Below are 8,289 nucleotides of genomic sequence, written 5' to 3'. Positions count from 1 at the left end.
ATGACTGGGCCTTCTGTATTCAATAAGGTAATGGAGATTGTAAAAAGCAGGCTAGAAGCAGCCCACTTAATGCTGGTTAGGAAGCAATACAAGAAGACAACGGAGAGGATGAAATAAGTGAAACACCTATTTTAGAAATGGCTAAAGATGTTCTTAGATTTGATGAACGACATGAGGAAAAAAAAAGGGGGGATTGTAATGGAAGAGGACATGTTCGTTAATCAAATCATGAAAGAATAGTTGTGCAAGGAACCATTTAAAGTCATTGTAAAAGTCTTGTAAAACTTTAACCGTAAAGTCTTTAAAATGTGCACAGGTGCAGCTGGCTAAGGTGCTTATAGCAGGTACAATAGATTGTGCATGAGCTGATAAGAGCCAAGAGAATAGTTCACGAGCGGGTCACTAGAGGAAGACTACTGACTTCATCCCAGCGACCACCCTACGACCACCAGGAGGAAGAAGACGACCCCCTAGTAACAAGACGGGCACATGCGCAGAGTACGCCAGGGAGCGATGCACCCGACCGATAAGCACTGTATAAAAGGACTGTGATAAAGCGGGGGGAGGTCGTGCGTCCTTGATGGAGCAGAGTCTCCCAGCCACCCAGCGCCGTTTTGCTTATTTGCCGCTTGCTTAATAAATTTGAACTGTGAGTCATTTAACTTGGCTGGTGAACTTTATCACAGCAACTTATAACAGGGGTCCACTTACTACTGTAGGTGGGGTCTGCCTTCCTGCTTTTTTGTAGATCTCATACGCAGTGGTATAACTTAAGCGACAGCATACATTTTTTCAATGGGAGCTGAGCAGTACAAGTGAGTGGGATTGGAGATAGCTCCCACAGGAAAGCAGCTGCAAATGTGACACAGTGCTAGCTGATAGACTACATAGGGATCTACTTACTACTGAAGGTTTGGTCTGCCTTCCTGCTTTCTTGAAGCTCCCATACGCAGCGGTATAACTTAACGAAAGCATGTAATTTTTCAATGGGAGCTAAGCAGTCCAAGTTAATAGGATTGGAGATAGCTCCCAAAAGAAAGCAGGTGCAAATGTGACACAGTGCTGGCTGATAGACTACATGGGGGCCTACTTACTACTGTAGGTGAGGTATGCCTTCCATCTGTTTTGTAACTCCCATACGCAGTGGTATAACTTAAGCGACAGCATATATTTTTTGAATGGGAGGTGAGCAGTCCAAGTGAGTGGGACTGGAGATAGCTCCCACAGAAAAGCAGTTGAAAATGTGACACAGTGCTGGCTGATAAACTACATGGGGACATACTACTGTAGGTGGGGTCTGCTTTCTTGCTTTCTCGTAGCTCCCATACGCAGTGCTATAACTTAACGGAAAGCATGTATTTTCTCAATGGGAGCTGAGCAGTCCAAGCGAGTGGGATTGGAGATAGAGCCTACAGGAAAGTAGCTTCAAATGTGACACAGTGCTGGCTAATAGACTACATGGGGAAATACTTACTGCTGTACATGGTGTCTGCCTTCCTGCTTTCTTGTAGCTCCCATACGCATTGGTATAACTTCTACCGACAGAATGTATTTTTTCAATGCTAGCTGAGAAGTCCAAATGAGTGGGATTGGAGATAGCTCTCACAGGAAAGCAGGTGGAAATGTTACACAGTGCTGGCTGATACACTACGTAGGGACTTACTTACTACTGTTGGTGGGATCTGCCTTCCTGTTTTCTTGTAGCTCCCATACGTAGTGTTAAAACTTAAACGACAGCACATATTTTTTCAATGGGAGCTGAACAGTTCAAGTGAGTGGGATTGGAGATAGCGCCCACAGGAAAGCAGGTGAAAATGTGACACAATGCTAGCTGATATACTACATGGGGACTCACTACTGTAGATGATGTCTGCCTACCTGCTTTCTTGTAGCTCCTATACGCAGTGGCATAACTTCTACTGACAGTCTGTATTTTTAAAGGGAGCTGACAAGGCCAAGAGCGTGGGATTTGATATAGCTCCCACAGGAAAGCAACTTCAAATGTGACACAGTGATGGCTGATAGACTACATGGGGACCTACTAATTACTGTAGGTGGGGTCTGCTTGCCTGCTTTCTTGTAGCTCCCATACGCAGTGGTATAACTTCTACCGACAGTCTGTATTTTTTCCATGGGAGTTGAGCACTCCAAGGGGCTGGGATTGGAGATAGCGCCCACAAGAAAGCAGCTTCAAATGTTACACAGTGCTGGCGGATAGACTACATGGGGGCCTACTTACTATTTTAGGTCGGGATTTGCTGAAGACGACGGGAGACAAGCCCACCCTGTAGTGCAACAAGTCTCAACTTTTTTGCAAAGATACAGCTCTTTTATAGATACAATAATCAGTCTCATACATATTGCAAAAGCTAAGCTCATCATTGGTTCCCAGTTAGATGCAAACCTCGACAAACTCCAGATACCTGTGGCTACTTAACCCAAACTAAGCTCCTGCTTTTTCATCCTGTTATCATACAGCTCTCTTGCTCTCATGGCCTTGAACAGAAGTCCAATATCTTATCGCTTAATGCTTACTGCCTAACCAGCTGTATTCAATCATGTCCTCTTTCCAATAGCCAAGTCTCCACAAAATTCCCCACATTTCCCCCGTTTTCTTTTTGGAAAATGATATTAGCCTGCCACATCCTCTCAAATGCTCTTTCTATTGTCCGTTGAATACAATTTAGAAAACAGTGAAACACTAACAATATAAATAAAACAATACCCAAAACCAAATTCCATGCATTATAACATTTTGCAACCAAGGGCCTATTCCCCATCCCTTAAGCCAACCTTCAAGTCCTAATCCCTCTTCTTGTTTCAACTGATGGAATCCCTGTTGAAGTTCTTTCAGTTTGGCATGTATCGAGGTGGAATGGTCCGACAGGTTCATACAATACATGCCCTCAAATTCTTCACATTCATGTCCGTGGGCTAATAATAAAAAGTCTATGGCAGCTCTATCTTGTAACACCGCTTGATTTACACTTTGAATGTCAGCTGTTAACATATCAATTTTATCTTTACTCCAACATCCTAACTGTTTAGCCAAGTTCATGGCCTTATTGGCTGTTCCTCCTGGCAAAAGGGTGGCAACTATGACTTGCTTTAGTTCACTCCAAAATCGTGGGAGACCAATATTAGCACAATCAAACTCATAATAAATACGTTTTTTGTGGGAACTATTATTATGGGCAGCAAGCTGCATTAGCGCGGTTAAGTTAGGGTGGAATAAAGAGAGTTTCCCCAAATAACAAGGTCCACCCGGGGGATGTACTGGTATTCCCTTCCAGGTCCTTTCTCCACAGATTAAAAATATACTCGTGGGCAATTTCTTCAGTGATGTAATACTAGAGACATTACAGCTGGAATACAATTGCTTAAATACCGTTTCTGACTTCAAAGAAGAGTCTAAGGTGGCCCAATATTTTTGATTTCTATTAAAGTCATGGATATCCCCTGGCATAAAACTTATCCAATTTCCCCCAGTTCCATTAGTACCAAAGCTTGCATTGACACTTCCAAACAGGTCTATTTCCTCAAGGGGTGAGGCTAATGTGGTATTAAGGGATTTAATTATCTCACATTGACATTTCCCGTCCGAATGATCGTGATAATCACTAACTGTGTTCAGCTCCGTCCTATTACACAAGGTGTTATTGTCTACTAGTCCAAAAAATTCCTCCGGATTCAACACGGGCAATCCTATCAAAGGATTAGTAATCCCTCCCAAACTAAGACAAAGAGATGATTGACCAGTTTCATTAGCAAAGGTTATCCAAATATTATCTCTAGGCTGATTAAAATGTGTCAAGCTGTTAGCAATTATAGTTACACTAAAAGCTATGGTTATAACAAAACACCTCATTATTATTCATTAAATTCACTGTCTTTTTGTTATATAATCTTCAGTCTTTTGATTGTTAGCCAGTCCTCCAATGACCGCAAGACGAGGGTGTATTTATTCTGCAATCTCTTCCTGTCCTTTTTCGTCAGATGATTTGATCTCCACAGCTTCAAGGACAGCTCTTGTCCACCTGGCTGGCACCCAAATGGATCCTGTGAGAGAATCAACACACAAATACCCATGTCCCCAGTATAATACTTTGGCCGGAGGCTGCCATATCCCTATTTTAGGGTCACGATATTTAACCCATATTTCTTTTTCTCTCTCCTTTTGTGACTTTGGATTATGATGTATTATTACAGGTGGTAGCTTCTGTTCCCCAAACACACACAGGTGGTTCATAACAAATAAGGCCTTTAACAATTTCATATGTGGGTCTTTCACATCCCCATATTTACCAAGATATCTTTTTAGAGTCCCATTAGCTCTTTCTATTATGGCCTGTCCTGTGGGGGAATGGGGAATCCCTGCTACATATTCAGCTCCCCATTGACTCGTGAACTGTTCTATGCTTCTACTTATATAGGCCAGCCAATTGTCTGTCTTTATTTTCTTAGGAATTCCCATTGTTGCAAAACAACTATATAAATGACACTCCACATGTATGGCCCTCTCCCCTGTCTGTGCTGTTGCCCAAACGACTTTGCTCCATGTGTCTATGGTTACATGCACATATTTTAGTCTTCTAAACTCTGGCACACGAATGACATCCATCTGCCAAATTCCATTTGCAGGTAATCCTCTAGGGTTCACCCCCAAGCCTCAGCCAACACCTCCATTGTGATGGCTACAAATGGGACAAGCTCTAATAATAGCCTTTGCATCCTTTAGCAATAATTGAAACTCTTGGTGTAAGCCCCGTGCATTCTGATGAAACAGGGAGTGCGCTTCTCTGACTAGTATCTGTTTGGACAGAGGCGTGTTATGTGTCACTGTGACCAACTTATCTGCCCTAGCATTACCTTCTCCCAGCCCAATGTCCCATTTATGGCTCCTGATATGTATAATGGCATAAACATGCTCCCTAAGCTTTATTGCCTTCTGCAGCTGTATTAATAATTCAAATAGTCTGGGATTCTGCACTTCCTTAATGGAGGCATCCTCAATTCTCTCTACGATATGTAGGCACAGATGTAGCTTGGACCAGCCAGCTTGAGTAAAGATGGTAGGAATAAGTTAATGCAGCTGGCATGCTACTTCAGTAACAGGTGCTGCAAGTTAATCAATTGGGCCCTGGGTGATCTCATACAGCAGCATATAAGGAGGTAGCTAGCAAAGGAAGGGTGGCTTTGAGTCAACTCTGGTGGTTGTACTACATTGCCCCTGTACGTCTCTGCACGTGCATTACTTAGACTCTCTACGTCTTCAAGTGAATATTGCCTGCACTACTACAACATTTGGTGACCCAGACGTGATACGCCGAATTGGTTGGATTAAGAACCCTCGGCAGAAAAGCACTTGGATTCCTGCTTGAAAAGGCAAGTGATCTGAGTAAAGTGATATAATGGGAAAAATCATAAGCAAAGAGGAAAATCCTATTGACACCATTCAGCATATCCTTGCTGAGAAAGGATTCAGTTATGAAAGAGAGGATTTGCTAAGACTTGTAAGATGGGGACAGGAAATACGTCTCTTTGTTTCCCCCCAAGAAGTATGTGAAAGGGGACACTGGGAAAACCTAGGAGACATGTTGAATGATGCTATCGGCTTGTGTAAATCGGTATCATCCATTATACACCAACTAGAAGCTGAGCGTACTTCAGCTGCTGCCATGAAAGCAGAAGCTGCTGTACCATCTGCGTTCCCGGTAGATGCTAAAAGATTCTTTGGAGGTGGTGACTTTATAGTACCATCGGCTTCACCTCTAGAAGAAAATACTAAGAGACTCTTCGGAGGGGATAATGTCATAATACCCTCGGCTCCACCTCTAGAAGAAGAGAGCATGGATGTGAGCCCACCTCCCCCAGAACCCCCTAGAGCACCGTTCCAGGAGCCGAATACGCACATTTCTTTTCCTCCCCTCTCACCCACACTTTACCATCCTGCCCCATCCCATCCTTCTGCTATGTCTCAAGGAGTACCTGGCAGAGAACGAAAGGTACGTTTTACAAATGACAATGTGAATATGCCATTGCCCCTGAGCTCATCAATCCCTGAGTGCATTCCTCTTCCATCATCACCCCCAACATCTAGTGAAGTTGAAGATCAACGTAGACAATTATTAAAGGAAGAATTAATACGACACGGAGAAGATATGAAACACACTTTGGCCCACTTGGAGGAACTGATGGAAAAACCAAAAGCAACAGCTAATCAACTGTTGGAACGAATTAATGGATTAACCAAACCAAAGCTTAAAGTTTCATCCCCACAGGTGCTCAGAGACCCCCGGCCAGATGACTATGATCCGGCTAAGAAATGGAGAGGCCTCATACGTGATGCGGTAATCGAAGGAGAATTTATTCCACAAGCCTTTCCAGTAATAGTAGCACAAAGAAAACGACAATGGGCACCTTTGGATTGGAAGTTGATAAGGGAAGGCCAGAAAGCTGTAATGCAATATGGCTTGTCCAACCCATACGTTCAAACGTTATTGGATCATATTTTCGCCAGTTGATTAATGACTCCATTTGACTGCCGGAAGCTAGCAGAAACTTTCCTGAAGCCCACTCAGGTATTACTATGGGAGTCTGAATGGGAAAAAAGAGTTGATCTGGCAGTAGTAGAAAATATGGAATTACAACAGCGAGATCCGCGGTGAGTCATCACAGCAGATATGATGTTGGGTAAAGGACTGTTTGCTGACCCTCAGGTACAAGCCCGACTGAATGAAGCTATTTTGCAGCAAACGCAGACACTGGCTCGTCAAGCATTTAAGATTGTTCCTGACATGGGGATGCCAGTTCCCTCATATACAACTATTATACAGAAACGTAATGAGCCTTTCATGACCTTTTTAGACCGTCTAAGAGCAGCTCTGGATCGTATACCAAACATGTCAACTGAAGTAAAGGCGGAAATAGGGTTACACTTAGCAGTTGCTAATGCTAACCATGACTGCAAAAAGATCCTGGAGGCTCTCCCACAGACAGCAACTTTGGTCGACATGATAGAAGCCTGCTCTAGGGTAGGATCGTCAGCACATTTAGCTGTAGCTATGACAAGAGCATTAAAACCTTTAGTTCAACCTCACAAAGGAAATTGGAGGCCAAAATGCTTTAATTGTGGAAAAATAGGACACGTGAAAAATCAATGTCGGTCCAGACCATTGGTATGGACAAACAGCTCCGCCAGGCCATCTGGGTCCAACGGCAGATTTCATGGCAATTGTTACAGATGTGGCAAGTTTGGCCATAGAGCCACTGAGTGCCTCTCTCGAGTGGCCAGACATACAATGCCTAAGGGAAACGGGTTAACGAGCGCAAAAAGGGCGAGCGCGATGACACAAAAACGCCCTTCAACACCAAGAGCTGCCTGGATGGCCTCAGATCAGCCACTGCAGGAAGCGCAGGAGTGGATGTGGAAACAGCAGTAGATGTAACCATCCACAACACGGAGGTAACAGTTATCTCATCTAACGCTAATGGATCCCTTGGCTATGGATTAAGTGCTTTGCTTTTAGGACGGTCATCGGCCTCTCGACAGGGTATTTTTGTGATCCCTTGTGTAATTGATGCGGATTATGAAGGAAACATTGGAATAATGGTTAAAGTTTGGCAGCCACCAGTTCATATACCTAAAGGAACTAAAGTAGCTCAATTAGTTCCTTTCAGAGCTGAAGTTCCTTTCGCAGGAAGTCGTAAGCGTCGAGACAGTGGTTTTGGATCCACTGGAGTACCTGAGGTAAGACTGGCAATGCCACTTTCACAGGGAAAGCCCACTCAGACGGTTGTATTCCAACATCCAAATGGTGAACACATGGTTGGGTACAACACATTACTGGATACGGGAGCAGATGTTACTATTGTTCCATTATCCTATTGGCCAAAAAGCTGGCCTTTAGAGAATTTAGACACCCCTGCTGTTGGAGTAGGAGGAATACAGATGACAAAAACTAGCACAGATCTAATTTCAGTATGCATACAGGGCGAAGACAATAGATGTGTGCAAATTAGGCCCCATGTAATGAATACTGCCGTTTGGCTTTTAGGTAGAGACGCCTTAAGCCAAATGGGCTTTCGTTTGTCAAATGAAAATTTTTAATGGCGGCCATTGATGGGCGACCAATCCTGAAGTTAACCTGACTTACAGATAAACCAGTTTGGATTGATCAATGGCCGCTAAGCAAAGAAAAGCTCGCCCACATTCATGAATTAGTAAATGAACAATTAGAGAAAGGTCATATTAAGCCATCCACCAGTCCATGGAATACACCAATTTTT

Source organism: Colius striatus, chromosome W (genome assembly GCF_028858725.1).
Source record: "Colius striatus isolate bColStr4 chromosome W, bColStr4.1.hap1, whole genome shotgun sequence".
Taxonomy (NCBI): domain Eukaryota; kingdom Metazoa; phylum Chordata; class Aves; order Coliiformes; family Coliidae; genus Colius; species Colius striatus.
Note: the sequence above shows the minus strand (reverse complement) of the source record.